At 47.7% G+C, this 16,621-nt stretch overlaps 1 protein-coding gene across 5 annotated transcripts in view; it reads right to left on the minus strand.

Annotated features, from left to right (window-relative positions):
- The window catches only part of JAKMIP1 (janus kinase and microtubule interacting protein 1), a 174,120-nt gene that overhangs the window by 101,769 nt on the left and 55,730 nt on the right, over window positions 1-16,621 (minus strand). For 2 of the 5 annotated variants that reach the window (XM_035294107.3, XM_078367545.1), the window contains exon 2: window positions 15,178-15,407. The exons of the other annotated variants lie outside the window; for them this stretch is intronic. The gene's annotated coding sequence lies outside the window, so the exon portion shown is untranslated. The remainder of the gene's footprint in view (window positions 1-15,177; window positions 15,408-16,621) is intronic. 5 annotated transcript variants of the gene reach the window in all.

A 16,621-nucleotide genomic window follows, 5' to 3' on the forward strand; every position in this document is an offset into this window, starting at 1 on the left:
GGACCACTCCTGTCCCTAGAAAAGTATTCCAAGATCAAACACCATTCCTGGGGCTGGCAGCCTCGATTGTCACCATCACCAGTCACTGTCCCCCAGTTTGCCTCTGTAGTGGAGGACGGCAGGAGACACAGCAACAGCTGAATGCCGCGACGACCCTGCCCTCAACAGCCTCCTTCTCCTGGTCCTAACAAGTCCTTGATATGTCCCAAAGAAGCCAAGTTTAGGAGAAGAGGCCTCTCTGAATCTGGAAGGCTCTGAAACATCTCTGGCCTCACATGGTCAGAGACCCACAGAGCCCAGGTCCAAGTTCATCATGCCAACCCCAAAAAGATGAGAGAAACTTCCAGTTACCTGCCCCAGGCCACTTTGGCAAAGTCCTGCCCAATGAAGTGGGGGACTCTGTACAGAAGAAGGGGAGGCAGGGGAAGAAGGAGGGAGGGAGGACGCAGTGAGAACCGCGCCAAACTTTTAGTTTCTGGTCTGTCACATAAGGAGCTTAGAAGCATGACTTCCATCTACACAAGGCAAGTTCAACAAAATGCAAATCAAGAACTTATCTTGGATCCATCAGACAACTGAGGTCATAGCGCTAACTACTGCCCCGACATTTGGAAAGGCAGACACACAGAATCAATGTCTGAGCAAAAACCTCCATGGGAACCAGTTTAGCTTCGTCTTACCAAACGCGTCATGTCTGGCTCGCAACAGAAAACATTACAAGGCATACTGAAAGGCAAAAAAAGAGAGCCCAAACATTGGGACCAGGCACGGCAGAGATGCTGAAATGATCGGGCTGGAACTTTAAAAGAACTATAATTAATATGCCAAGGATTCTAATGAAGAAAGCGGACAACATGCAAAACCAGATGGGTAATGTGAGCAGAGAGGAAAGTTCTAAAAAGAGGATAAAAAAGAAATGCTAGAAATAAAAAGTATTGCAACAGAAATGAAGAATGCTTTCATGGGCTCATTAGTAGACTGAACACAGCTGAACAAAGAGCCAGTGGGCTTAAAGATACATCAACAGATTATTTCCTAACTGGAAAGCAACGGAAAAAAAAAAAAAAAAAAAACAGAATATCCCAGGACAGCCGGGTGCAGTGGTTCACACCTATAATACCAGAACTCTGGGAGGCTGAGGTAGGCAGATTTCTTGAGCCAGGAGTTCAAGACCAGCCCGGGCAACATGGTGAAACCCTGTCTCTACAAAATATCCAGAACTTAGCCATGCGTGGTAATATACGCCTCCCACCTCAGCTGAAATGGGAGCGTCACCTGGGCTCGGGAGGTGGAGGCTGCAGTTAGCCATGATCACACCACTGCACTCCAGCCTGGGTGACAGAGTGAGACCTTGTCTCCAAAAATATCCCAAGACTATAAGGACAACTACAAAAGGTAAAAAGACATGTAAAAAAGAATAAGAGGATAAGAAGAGAAAAAGAAATTGAAGAAATATTGGAAGCATAGTATCTGAGAATTTCACAAAATTAATGTCAGACACCAAACCACAGATCCAGGAAGCTTGAAAATACCCAGAAGAATATATGCCAAAAAAAAAAAAAACCCAAACCCTACACTTAACATATCATATGCAAACTGCAGAAAAGTAAAAATAAAGAAAAGATACTGGGGCCAAGCGTGATGGCTCAGACCTGTAATCCCAGCACTTTGGGAGGTTGAGGTGGGTGGATCGAGATCAGCCTAGGAGTTCGAGATCAGTCTAGGCAATGTGGCAAAACCCCATCTCTACAAAAACTACAAAAATTAGCCAGGCATGGCGGTGCATGCCTGTAATTCCAGTTACTCAGGAGGCTGAGGCACGAGAATCACTTGAACCCGGGGGACAGAGGTTATAGTAAGCCCAGATGGTACCACTCTACTCCAGCCTGGGCAACAGAGTAAGACTGTGTCTCAAAAAAAAAAAAAGCCAGGCACGGTGGCTCAAGCTTGTAATCCCAGCACTTTGGGAGGCCGAGGTGGGTGGATCACGAGGTCAAGAGATCGAGACCATCCTGGTCAACATGGTGAAACACCGTCTCTACTAAAAATACAAAAAATTAGCTGGGCATGGTGGTGCGTGCCTGTAATCCCAGCTACTCGGGAGGCTGAGGTAGGAGAATTGCCTGAACCCAGGAGGCGGAGGTTGCAGTGAGCCGAGATCGTGCCATTGCACTCCAGCCTGGGTAACAAGAGCGAAACTCCGTCTCAAAAAAAAAAATAAATAAATACTGAAAGAAGTTAGAGGGAAAAACACCTACGGAGGAAAAGGCAAGAATTATTAATACATCTGACTTCCCTGCAGAAACCACACAAGCAAGAAAGAGGAGAGGGAAATATTTAAAGTATTGAGAAGAGGAAAAAACCCACTGGCGTAGAGTTCTGTAGCCTGTGAAATTATTCTTCAAAAGTGAAAAAGAAAGAATGTCTTTCTCAGATAAACACAAATTGAAAGAATTTGCCATTGTCACCTGCCTTGAAAAAAGAAGATTAAAAGCAGCTCTTCAGAATTGAGGAAAAATGACAAAGGTCAGAAACTCAGATCCACATAAAGAATCGAAGAGCTTTGGAGAAGGAATCTGTGAAGATAAAATAAAACGCTTTCTTATTCTTAATTGATTGAATAGAACGTTTGTTTGAAACAGTAAGAGCAACAGTGTATTTGATGGGTACAGCTTATGGACAAGCGCAGTGATGGGAGAGACAAACGGGACGGTGTGTGATGAGATGCTTCCACTACACAGGAAGCAGTGTGCTGTTATTTGAAAGTGGACTTGGATTCGTTGTAAATGTGTATTGCAAACTCTAGGGCAACTCCTAAGAAAAGTTTTTTAAAAAGTACAGTTGATGTGTTCAGAAGGACAGAACATGGAAACATTATTAAAACCACAGAAGGCAGCTGGGCACTTTGGGAGGCTGAGGTGGGTGGATCACTTCAGGTCAGGAGTTTGAGACCAGCCTGGCCAACATGGTGAAATCGTGTCTCTACTAAAAATACAAAAATTAGCCAGGAGAGGTGGCACATGCCTGTAGTCGCAGCTACTCGGGAGGCTGAGGCAGGACCACTTGAACCTGGGATGTGGAGGTTGCAGTAAGCAGAGATCTCACCACTGCACTCCAGCCTGGATGACAGACCAAGGCTGTCTCAAAGAAAAAAAAAAAAAAAACCACCACAGAAAGCAGAAAAATAATTGGAGACAAAAATAGAAACAAAGATTAAGGGTAACAAGTAGGAAACATATTAATCCAACTGTGTCAGTGATCACTTTAAATGTCGACTGTCCAAATACACCAATAAAAGAGACTGTTGGGGGGGATCAAAAGACAAGGACCAACTTGCGTGATTTGTTGCTGTGCTACAAGAAAGCACTGCATTTCAAGGCTCGCACGCACAAAGCCAGCCAACTTCAACACATTCATAGTCAATTAAGGGAAATGCAAGCACCAATTAATTCTCAGCCTCTGTTCATCTCTTGGTGTTGACACAATCTCTAAACTACAACCAAAAAAAGCAAGCCTTATCTTCTTTGAATTAAAGAAAGATCTTCGTAATAAATTCAATAGATAAAAATTTCATTATAAAAAATGATACTCAAGGAGCTCATAAGGAAATAATATGGCCCAACAGAACACTAAAAAGCTCATAATAATGAATCTGAATGAAAATCATCAAGACAAAGCCCGCGCCAGTGAGAATTTTAAAGTTAGCTAAGCTCCTGAATATTTTACAGGCAGGCCTCTGCTCCTGCTCAGTGCCAAGGCACCTCCCTTGATAATGGGGGCGGTGACTCGGAGCACAAGCTCTTTGAAAGGCTTAGAAGGCGCATAGCCATAAACATTTTGTTTCCATATGAAAAAGGTTAGAACAAGTACTCCATATTATTTATACTTTCAGAGGGATGGAGGAAGAGCAAGAGAGAGACAGAGCCCATGTTAAACCCAATTCCTTAAAAAGCAAGTGAACAAGAGTTCTCAAAGAAATTAATCCTTCCCAGCCTGACACAAGTTGATTCATTCATCTCGCCTCGGAAACTCTGTTCCTTCTGTGGGTCTAGTTTCCAGCCATGATGTTATGCCCTATAGTGGGTAGTGGGTGGGGAAGCGTGGAGGGAGAATCACTGTTTTACCAAGTTTCTTGCAAAGCTAATTTTGCCCTGTGACCACACTTCCCATCAACACTGTATTCTCTTGGCCCTGGCACCCCAGCAAGTGTGTTCCCCAGTGTCCTTGGCACATCCTCCACATAGTTCCCAACATTTCCCAGATTCCCTTGCAGGAGGTAGGGGTCCTATGATTAGACCTGACATGAGTCACTTCTGGGCGGAAGCTCTTAAAAGCTCACATGACTGTTCTCTCTTCCCAGCTGCAGGGACCTTTAAAGACATGCATCGAGATGGTGGGATGACAAGACAGGGTGGGGCTGGATCCCTGAATCACCCACTGGAGTGGGCCTGCGCTAGAGCATGTGTGAACTAGAATAGACTGATACAGTTAGGCTTTGTGTCCCCACCAAATCTTATCTTGAATTGTAATCCCCCTGATCCCCACATGTCAAGGGAGAGACCTGGTGGGAGGTGACCGGATCACAGGGGCCGTTACCCCATGCAGTTCTCATGATAGTGAGTTCTCACAAGATCTGATGGGTTTGTAAGTGTTTGACAGTTCCTCCTTCACACACTCAAAGCCTCCATGTAAGACATGCCCCTTCCTCTTCCACCATGATTCTAAGTTTCCTGAGGCCTCCCCAGCCATGCAGAACCCTGAGTCAATTAAACCTCTTTTCTTTATAATTACCCAGAGTCAGTATCTTTATAGCAGCATGAGAACGGACTAATAGACGGACCTTTTGGGGTTTCTTTGTTACTGTAGGTTGGCCTCATCAGATCTGACTGTACCCTCTTCCTGAAATGCCCCTCCCTCTCTTTTCCACCTGTTCATCTTTAAAATTCAACTTGAGCATCTCCTCATCTGGGATGCTTTTGCTGACACCACTTCCCACCCGTAGGCTGGGTCAGGGGCTTCCTTTGCGTATCCATAGTCCCCCAAGCTTCGCTTTCTCACAGCTCTGATCATGCTGTGCTGGCACTGCCCATCTCCCACACCAGACTGGATGCCTGTGACAGCCAGGCCTGTTGCCTCAACCTCCCAAGAGCCTGGCTCGGTGCCTGCCAGAATCAAAGCAGCTCTTGAGTGCCTATGAAATGGACTCAACCTGTCCACACAATGGTGCTGCAATGCCCTCTTTCACACACACAAATACTGCACCAAAGGCCTGGAGAGGCAGAGATGAGCCACACCCTCCCTTCCCCACCAGCGCCTCAAGTCCAGCACGGGAAGGTAGCACATCTATAAAGACAGCCCGGAACACACAATGAAGATTCGGATAAACCACTGTGGATGCCCAGAAGCAAGAGAGGTATCTTCTAGCTGGGACTCCACACACAAGACAGCGTCTGGGCTGCACGGCAGGCATAGGGCTCGTGTGTCTCCATTCTGGTGTAGCTGGGGCAGAGCTGCTCAGTCTCCTTGGAGGCCACTCCTCCCCATCCTCTCACATTCTCAAGCCACAGTATATGGGCTGACTGGTGTCCCTCCAGAATTCTTATGTCGAATCCCAACCCCCAGCACCTCAGGATGTGACTTCATGTTTGGAAACAGGGTCTTTAGAGAGGTAAATTAGGTAAAATGGGGTTGTTAGAGTAGGCCCTAATCCAAGATGGCGGATGTCCTAACAACACAGGAAGAATAGGACACAGACACACAGAGGGAAGACCACGCGAGGACACGGGGAAAAGACAGCCACCTGCAAGCCAAGGAGAGAGGCCTCGGAAAAAACCAACCCTGCCAGCAGCTTGATCTTGGACTCCCAGTCTCCAGAATTGGGAGCAAATGTCTGCTGTGTGAATCGCCCAGTCTGTGGACCCCATCACGGTGGCCCTTGCAGACTGACACGAGATGCTCCTTGAGCTGCCCGACCCCACTCTAGAGATGGGCACTCCCCAGGCCCAGCCTGGCCCAGCCTTGATTAAAGAAAAAAGCCATCATGTACACAGCATTTTGCAGATTAAAATAATCTAGTCTCCTGCATATCACTGCATCAACCATCCCACCCCCGCTAAGAAGTTGCTTCTTGCCCCTTGTTACCTATGAGAAAGCAGAGGCTCTGAGCCACAGCCAGCCTGGACTTGAACCCAAGCCTTCAAAAGCCCATCCCACTGGTTCTTCCCCCAAACCACACTGGCCAGCGGAACGGCTGGCTCACAGGGAACTTCCTACTAACACTTTCAGATTGTCACCTAACACCTTGGCAGACGCTGGTGTCACGGGACTCAAGAAATGGTGGGAGGGGGGCAAAAATAAGTAGCGAATGAAGTGTCCCTTCAACACGTACTGAGGCTGGGCAGTGGCTAACACCTGTAATCCCAGCAGTATGAGAAGCCAAGGTGGGTGGATCACTGGAGGTCAGGAGTTCAAGATCAGCCTGGTGAATGGGGTGAAACCTCATCTCTACTAAAGATACAAAAATTAGCCAGGCAGGGTGATAGATTCCTGTATTCCCAGCTACTTGGGAGGCTGAGGCGGGAGAATTACCTGAACCTGGGAGACGGAGGTTGCAGTGAGCTGAGATGGCACCACTGCACTCCAGCCTGGGCAACAAAGCCAGACTCGAAGTAAATATATACATAAATAACATGTACCGACGTGCTTGACATCTAAATGCAGGCATCTGTGACTCCGTATTTCAGTCTGCTTGAACCAAAAACCATGGGAATATTTAAGGACTTCTGACAAATCTGCACCCTAGTGATAACATCTCCCACTGGGAGCAGGAATGAGAGAAGTGAAGCCATGACATCGAGGGACATGCTCGAAGGCACTTGGTGTCAGCACAGAGTGATCTGTTCAACCCCTCAAGGTCCCAAGAGGGAGGACCCACTTCCCTTATTTTCTATCTGAGACAATTTGGGCCCCGAGCAGCTAAGTCCCTGTCCATGGTCACACAGCCAAGGGTGGCTTGTGTCACCTGCCCCTTGCTCAGCTATACTTTTCTTGGCTGCTTTTCTTATTTTTTATGGTAATTAGCACCAGCCAGGAGCCACACTAAAGAATCTGGAATTCCAAGAAATGGCCTTCCCAGGAAAAATAAATAAATAACAAGGCCCTCCTCCCGTCCAGTTCAGCCAGCCAACCGCAACCCACGTGGCAGGGGTCCTGGCTACACAGAAAGCCCTCAAGAAACACTGGCAGAAAGCGAAACGCTGGTTACCAGCAGTGGCACTACCTGTCACATACCAGGCATTTAGACAGAGTTGCAGAGTTGCAAGCCCATTGGATTCCACTGACCACACCATTGTATAGATGAGGAAACTGAGGCTCAGGGAGGTGCCGTGGGGAGCAAGGATTCCACCTGGCCCCTGGGACTCGGCAGCCTGCTCCCACCAGTCCTCCTCTGCACCAGGAACCAAACTCCCACATGGTGTCCCCTCTGATGTCCCCCCAGAGGGAATAATCACTCTTCCTCCTCACCCTGCCCCCCGTTTTCATGGTAAGGTGCTGTCTGTTTCCTTGTCTTGCAGAGCCTCCCCCACGGTGCCTTGGAATCAAGTCATGCACAGCTCTGCCTGCTCCACCTGACAGGACACGTGCCGTGCCAGGTCCTGGCTTCCCCGTGCCGACTTCCCCGTGGGCTCACCCAGGCCTGCTGAATCACAGCAGCCACAGTGGCTGCAAGATGGCACGCACTGGCATTTTCCTAACAGGCGGATCAGGTTTAGACAGCACTGTTCCCGTGCCTTTGCTGGGATTCAGGAAATTCACAAGGCTCTGGCCATGTAACCTTAATTACGTCCCACCTGATACAGTTCCCGAAAAGTCGTCTCACACCCTGGGCGACAGCAGTAGGAACACCCTTCAAGTCCCTTGTTTGGGAAGTCAGGAGCTGTGATTGCTTAAACATTCCAGGTGGCCTCACTCGAGAGAGGCTCTTTCTCAGCTGATCTACACCTTTCTTTGCACCTGGAGGAAATGACCCCAACAGGGGACCAAATTGCTATCCTGAACGGCAGAGGCTAAAGAGCTACAAACCACACCTCCCAGACTCCCTTGGAGTTAGGAGTTCGTACGTCACTTAGGTTCCATGACTCATTCAGTTCATCGATCCTTCAATCACACAGGCCTGACCTGAACACAAATGAGAGCCAGGTGGTGATGGGGCAAGGTGTCCACTTGCTGGTGTGGGCCTGGTAGACAAGCTGCGCTCTCATGCCAGGGGTCCAACCATGACCTTCTCCTTCCTGGCTTACAGCTGGGGCTGCAACCAGCCCTGGGACAGTGGCTCCCAAAACCCCAGCTCCCAGAGGTGGCAGAGGTGGCAGCTCATGAGAGGCCAGCTCTGGGGTGACACTCTGGGGATCAAGCCTAAGCTCAGACAAGACTCTGATCTCCAACCTTCCACCGCTGGCACCTACTTCCCTGTGGTCCGTCCCTCCACATAAAGGAGCGGGACAGAGTAGCTTCTGTTATCTGCACCTGAACACAGATGAAAGCTGGGGTACCCCAGAACCCAGGTAATTTCAATTTAATTATTTATTTTTATTTAAAAAAATTTTTTTGAGACAGAGTCTCACTCTGTCACCCAGGCTGCAGTGCAATGGTGTGATCTCAGCTCACTGCAACTTCTGCCTCCCAGGTTCAAACGATTCTCCTGCCTCAGCTTCCCAAGTAGCTGGGATTACACCACACCCGGCTCATGTTTGTATTTTTAATAGAGACGGGGTTTTGCCATGTTGGCCAGGCTGATCTCAAACTCCTGACCTCAGGTGATCCATCCACCTCAGCCTCCCAAAGTGTTGGGATTACAGGCATGAGCCACCACGCCCGGCCTCATCTACCACTTTGGATGCTGGTGGCTGCTTCTCATTCTACATGATATGATTAGGATGGTAGTGACTGATTGAGGGGTGGGCCCCCCACCTCACATATGGTTCCCTCACTGTGAATGCTGGGCAGGTGGCCACGCTGGCTGCTGTTGTTAGGGGCCCCAGATGCCTAGCCCACAGGCCTGGCTCTGCCGTCACCCAGCTCTGGGGTCTTGGGCAAGTGCTTTTCCCTCTTTGGACCTCAGCTTCTGATTTTGTGAAGGAAGGGAGGGAGCCCACTGTTCTCCAGTGTCTAGCACACACCAGGCACTGCACTGAGGACACGTGAGTTGCGACCAGGGCCTGCGGCTGACCTGAGGTCAGGGATTTTCTTTATTGAAACTGCCTACTGAATCTTACTGCCTACCTTTCTTATTGCCCAGAGGATGACACCAGATGGGAGAAACAGTATTCTACCAAGTTGTCGGGGGACACTTTTCCAACTAAAAGGATTATTTTCATTGTGGAAAATGTCTTGGAGAAGACAGATAGAAAGGAAATAAAAAGTCATTTATTTCTCTACCCCTCCAGGAGCAGTGGGGACAGAGGCCCTCACACATTGTACCACCATCACCTAGCGGGCAGGCTTCCCTCTGACCCTGCAGAAAGACCTGAGCCACACCATTGGAAGGAGCCTTAAGCTGGCCAAGGGGACCACGAATCAGCTACTCAGGAGGCTGAGGCAGAAGAATTGCTTGAACCCAGGAGGCAGAAGTTGCTGTGAGCCGAGATCATGCCACTGCACTCCAGCCTGGGCAAAAGAATAAAATGCTGTCTCAAAAAAAAAAAAAAAAAAAGTGGTGGACGAAACCCTTCCTGAGTTGCTGCTTTACAAAACCAATATTGACTACAGTCCTTAGGACTCCCATAAAAGTAGGGCAACAGCACTTGTGTCCCAGGACCTGGCCTGTGAATTCCTCTTCTCCTCCACTCCCAAGTCCATGCAATTCTCCATGTGAACTTGCTGGTAGCTGGCCCAGCCCTCATCCACAGAAGCCAGGTGGAGAAACACAAGAGCTATTTCTTCACCAAATGGAAAATCGCCCCAGGACACTGATGCCCAGGACACTGATGCCGAGGATGTGGACCGTCTACCCCTGCAGCAACCTCCGTGGCCACTGAGCAGCCCAGTGGGAGCGGGTGTTGATGAAGAAACCACTCATTTCTGCCATCAGGCTCTGCCATGGGGAGGAGCTGATGCTTCCTAAGGGTGTTAACCATTTCGCTCTCATTTTAAAAATCAAGTTTACTCCAAGGAAGAAACCTGGGAGAATGCAGAAGAGGAAAAGGAGAAAAAGAAATTTCTTTTCCCTCCCCCACCTCCACCCACTGTCAATATTCTAGTGACTTCCTTCCGGCCTGTCTTTCGAGGCGCAGTTTTTACTTAGCTCTCACGCCCATGTCTAGCAATCATTTTCTAGTTTGTCTTTTTCTCTTCGCATCATAGGAATTTTCCAAGACGCTCTGAGGAGTGGTGGAGGCCTTCCTACCTCATTCCTTCTTGGATTTAGGGACATTTTGGTTATTTCCAAGGATTTTGTACAGTTAGAATTTTCCCCATGGAGAGATTCCCTTCCCAATTCACTGGCCAAACACTGCAAAGTTTCAAAGAGGCTTGTCTCCATGTATGCCCGCATGGCAATGGGAAAGGGACCCTGGGAGCTCTGTTTTCACAGGAGTCATTTCTCATGTTCTGTCCTTCCTGAGTCCAGTGCTTTTTAAATGACTGTGTTTTGGACCTCCAGCCAACGTACTGCATGAATCTGTCACATGATAGAAGTCCTACATACACTCGGCAATATGAAAAAGCTAAGGGATGTTGCTTTTATTTCATATTACTGGTGCTTTTTTAAGCTACCATATCACAGTATTTGAAATTAACCCAACATCCTTAAAACATAGCCAGAGTCTCTGCTCTCAGACCTAAGAGGCAGTTGGCATTGGTGTCAAACTGCCTTGACCTCTGGACAGGCACGGCTCTGCTTACTGCCACCGCCCCAAGGTTTCCAGGAGGCAGCAACGAATGGGATGCTCTGGACACAGGCAGAGATCAGTTCACAGAGCGGGAGCAGGTTATGTGACTGATCCCCCAAGGGGGACAAATGGCATCACAGGATTTTCAACAGCTTCGTTTTTTGCAGATGAGGAAACAAAGGATGGAAAGGTTTAAAGGACATGGCCAATAATGGCAGAGCCCAGCATGGAGTCCTGGGGTCCCTCACTCTAGCACTCGTGTGTGTGCGTGTGTGCGTGCACATGTGTGTGTGTGCATATGTGTGTGTGTGGTGTGTGCATGCGCGTGGCCTCTCATCTCTGACTACACTATCAATATAAAACAGAAAACTGCCTCGATGCCTTCTAGGGACAGCCTGGTGGACTCTGGAAGGCTGAGAGTCAATGCACACTCTGGCTCTGCCTTACTGTGTGACTTTGAACAAGTTTCTCAGCCCCTCTGAGCCACCCACCTGTTAAGTGGAAAGCAGCACAGCTCTCCTCTGTGAGTAAGAGCTAAGTTAACCCAAACACAGCACCTTGCACAGCACCCAGCATGTGGTAGACTTTGCAGAAAGCATTATCTTAAATTTTTGTTTTTATTTTCCTTTGTATACATTCTGAAAGCCTTATGAACAGATTTGGGGCTTCCGGAATTCCTATCTGAACCTCAGCCAGTTCTGGAATCTGGATTTGGGGCTTCCTGAATTCCTATCTGAACCTCAGCCAGTTCTGGAATCTGGATGCGGGAAGCTTCCTTTACCATCAGCAAGGACTCGAAACTCGGCTGCCAACTCCTCTCTGGGGCCATGTCTGACCCCAGACTGGGTCCCCTCTGGAGCCACCACATGCCACCTCACACTCCACAATGGGACAAGAGGCAGGCCTGCTGGATCTGGCCCAGGTCCCACCTGGCCTTTTGTTGTTATGCCTCCAGACCCTGGATATGTTTTTTTTTTTTTTTTTTAATTTTTCAGTTAGTTTGGGCATCTTCCCTAGAACAGCAGTTCTCTGAGTAGGATCCATAGATCAGCAGCATCTGCATCAGCTGGGAGCTTGGTACGAGTTAAAATGTTCTGGCCCCAACAGTAACCTACTGAACAGAACCTGGGGGTGGACTCAGCACTGTGGGTTTTAACAAGTCCTCCGAGTGATTCTAACACACGTTGCTCTAGAACAAACAGTTTTTTATTTAAGTGGAAAAGAAAAAGAACAGTCTCTGGTCATCAGGGAATAGCAGAAGGCTTGAGGGACCCAGGCCAGGCAAGCCCTGTCTCTTCCATGTATTGGCTGATGGCTCTGGGTGAGTGCCTTCCCTCCTTCTTAGTCTCCCAGCCTGGAGCACGGACCACAGCGTCTGTCTCACAGGCATCCCATGGAGTCTAAATGGAGAGGCCCACCCAGGCCCAGCTCAGAGCCTGGCAGTGGGAGAGGCTCAGGAAGGAGGAGCTACACCAGGACACACAGGTCTGCTTTGGACAAAACATAGGCCCTTCTGGCCTCCACAATCCTGCATATTTTTAAAAGTGCAAATCTGATGCAAATCAGTTCTTTCAAAGCCCTGGCCTTGTCAGCCGTTCCCTTCCCATTCAGGTAAAACTGCAATGCCACAACAAAAAGTTGAACACAGCACTACACTGAACATACTTAACACCCAGATTCAAAGAAAAGCCCAGGCCTAGATGGCTGCAGATGGCCTACCCAATGTTTAAAGAAGAATGAATAGCCAACTCTTTCAAAAAGTAAAAGTGCAAAGAATACCTCTCAACTCCTTCTGTGAAGCCAGTACTACCCTGATACTGGAACCAGACGAAGACACCACAAGAAAACTACGGACTAATATGCCTTACAAATATAGGTGCAAAAATTCACAACACAATACAGAAAACCAAATCCTGCCATATATAAAAGAACCATGAGCAAGTGAGATTTATCCCAGGAATGCAAAGTTAGTTTAATATGACAAAAATCATTCCATATTGATGGAATAAAGGATAAAAATGGCATGACCAGTAAATAGGTACAAAAAAGGCATGTTACAAAATCCACCAGCCTTTCATGATAAAAACACTCAGTCAGCTAGGAATGAATAGAAGGGACTTTTACAACCCAGTAAAAAGCAGCCACCAAAACCCCACAGCTAACATCATACTCAATGGTGAAAGATGAACACTTTCCCCTAGGATCAGGAATGAGACAAGGATGTCTGTTCTTGCCAATTCTATTCAACACTGGACTTGAGGTTTTAGTCAGGGCAACTAGGCAATAAAAAGAAATAAAAGGCATCTAAATTAGAAAAGAGCAAGTAAAATTAACTATTTCCAGATGACATGATCTTGTATATAGACAACCCCAAGGAATCTACTAAATGAAACATTTAGAACTAATAAATAAGTTCAGCAATGTGGCAGGATACAAGCTTAGTATACAAAAATTAATTGTATTTCTATACACTAGCAAACAACAACGTGAAAATGGAATAAGAAAACAACCAGACACTTTGGGAGGCCGAGACGGGTGGATCGCAAGGTCAAGAGATTGAGACCATCCTGGTCAACAAGGTGAACCCTGTCTCTACTAAAAATACAAAAAATTAGCTGGGCATGGTGGCGCATGCCTGTAATCCCAGCTACTCAGGAGGCTGAGGCAGGAGAATTGCCTGAATCCAGGAGGCGGAGGTTGCGGTGAGCCGAGATCGCACCATTGCACTCCAGCCTGGGTAACAAGAGCGAAACTCCATTTCAAAAAAAAAAAAAGAAAACAACCAGATATAGTCCAGCGGCTGCAGGGACTTTTTGGCATCACTGCTGGATCAGCATGATCATTAGTGACAAATCATAGAAACAGCATAGTCACCACTCCATGCAAGGCACTGAGCCAGGCCCTTTCCATGCAGCGTCTCCTTCAACATTCCCAACAAATGCAGCTCTCCTGACCTGACAGATGCAGAACCTCTGAGACAGAGAGGTAAAGCAACCTGCCTATGTCACAGAGCTGATGAGTGGAGGCACCAAAATTTGAACGCAGACAGTTTGACTCCAATATTCAGGTCTTGTCCCTGTGCTGAGCTCACATAGCCTTCATAGTCCCTGTGGTTCTTGGCCTGAGGTGCTCTTAAAAATATCCATGCCTAAAAAAAATGTACCATGTGGTCCTGGAATTTCACTTCTGCATAAATATTCAAAAGAGCAAGGGCTTGAAGAGATATTTGTGCACCACGTTCGCTGCAGCATTACTCACTATAGCCAAGAAGTGGAAACAATCCGTGCTTGTATGCAAGGCTGCCACAACAAACCACTACACTGGGTGGCTTCAATCTCAGATTTTTTGCTCACTTCCTGGAGGCTGTGCATCTAAGATTATGATTGGCAGGGTTGGTTTTGGTATAAGACCCTCCTTGGCTTGCAGACCCCATCTTCTTCCTGTGTCTTCACATGGCCGTCCTTCTGTGTATGTCCATGTCCTAATCTCTCCTCATAATGACACCATATTGAATTAGGGGCCATCCTAATGACCTCAGTTTAATTCAACCTCCTCTTTACGGGTTGTATCTCCAAATACTGTCACATCCTGAGGTACTGAGAACTAAGGCTTCAACATATGAATTTTGCGGGGGACGGGTTTCAGCCCATAACACAATGCAAGTGTCTATCAATAGATGAATAGACAAATGAACTGTGGTCTATACCTTCGACGGAATATTCAGCTTTACAAAGGAGGGGAATCCTGACACATGCTATAAGATGCATGAGCCTTGAGGACATTATGCTGAGTGAAATAAGCCAGGCACAAAAATACCAGAGGAATCAAACTCAGAGACAGAAAGTCAAACGGTCCCTGCCAGAGGCTGGGGGAGGGAGGATGAGGAGCTGTTGTTTAATAGTATCATTTCAGTTTTGCTTAATGAAAAAGTTCTTTATTTTGAGACAGGGTCTCACTCTGTTGCCCAGGCTGGAGAGCAGGGGCACCATCATGACTCACTGCAGCCTTGACCTCTCAAGCTCAAGCGATCCTCCCACCTCAGCCTCCCAAGTAGTTGGGACTATAGGCATGTGCCAACATTCCTGGCTAACTTTTTTATTTTTTGTAGAGACGGGTCTCAGCACGTTGCCCAGGTTGATCTCAAACGTTTGGGCTCAAGCGATCCTCCCACCTCTGCCTCCCAAAGTGTGGGGACTACAGGTGCGAGCCCCTGTGCCCAGTTGAAAAATCCTGATAACGGTCTGTGGGATGGCTGCACGATAATGTGAATGTACTTAACACGACTGACCTGCACACTGAAAAGTGGCTCCAATGGTCAGCGTCATGCTGCATGCAGAGGATCTGAGGTAAGTGGTCTGGTCTGCGTGGTCTGGTCTGCGTGGTCTGGTCTGCGTGCTCTGGTCTGCAGTGGGGCACAGATGTTGGTATTTTTCTAAAGCAGCCAAGGTCATTCCAGTGGTGGAACAGGATTTGAACTTGAGTCTGAACTCCAAAGTCCTCACTCTCCCTACCATACACCTGAGGTGACATGAGGAGATGGCATTAGAAACTTCTCTACCTCTTTAAAGGATGAGAATTTTTAAAAGACCAGCTATTGAAACACAATCACTTATGAGACTAACTCGGTTTTTTTTTGAGACAGAGTTTTGCTCTTGTTGCCCAGGCTGGAGTACAATGGCACAATCTCGGCCCACTGCAACCTCTTCATCTCAGGTTCAAGCAATTCTCCTACCTCAGCCTCCCAAGTAACTGTTATTACAGGTGCCTTCCACCACAACTGGCTAATTTTTTATATTTTAGTAGAGACCATATTAGTTCACCATGTTGGCCAGGCTGGTCTTGAACTCCTAACTTCAGGTAATACACCTACCTCAGCCTTCAAAAGTGCTGGATTTACAGGTGTAAGCCACCATACTCAGCCCTACTCAATTTTTCTTTTTTTAAGGCACACATCAGTAAGTAAAAAGGAAATAGTGACTGGATGTCCAAACAGAATATATCTGAATGTCTGGGCAATGCCCTGGTGAATTAAGAGCTGACGCCAGGCTGGGCTCTGACTGACAGCCTCATCTGTCTCCCTGGGTCTGCTGGCCCAACTGTCTTCCATGTGGTCCTTGAAAGCCTCCCATTGTATCACTCCTGTAACTAAATGGCTCCAAATGGTCCCTCAGCTCAGGGTCCAGCTCAAGCTCACTGGCCAAACAAAGCGCTAAGCATCTACATCCACAGCTTCTGAACACTCAGTCTCCCCGCCGGGTCCACACCAACTCTCAGGCCACCTAGGTGTGGGTTCTGTCTCCACACCTCCCTCTGCCCAGAGGGTCTGGCCTGGGTTGGCACGTTCTCCTCTCCTCAGCTCACAAGTCTCTCCCATCATCTGCTGCAGGGCACCCACCCTCTTGTGCTTCCTTCTGACATGGCCACCTTGGCCCCACAGGGCTGGCATCAGACTTGTTCCCACCCAATTCTTCACTCAATCAAAAAATATTCATTAAGCCTCCCCTCTGTGTGGAGGATGCTGTTCTCAGCACAGGGAACACAAAACAGACAAAAATCCCTATCAGCCTTGAGCTCACATTCTCTGAATTTTTATTCCTTAGAAGCAAGGATCTTGTCTTAGTCGTCTTTGTGCTCCTATGACCAACCATAGTGTCTAGTATTAAGCAGGTGCTTAGAGAATAGTGAGTGCAGAAATGAAAATTAGGCCTGATCTCCATTGCTCAGCTGTGTCC

The sequence above is a fragment of the Callithrix jacchus genome, chromosome 3 (genome assembly GCF_049354715.1).
Source record: "Callithrix jacchus isolate 240 chromosome 3, calJac240_pri, whole genome shotgun sequence".
NCBI classification, from domain to species: domain Eukaryota; kingdom Metazoa; phylum Chordata; class Mammalia; order Primates; family Cebidae; genus Callithrix; species Callithrix jacchus.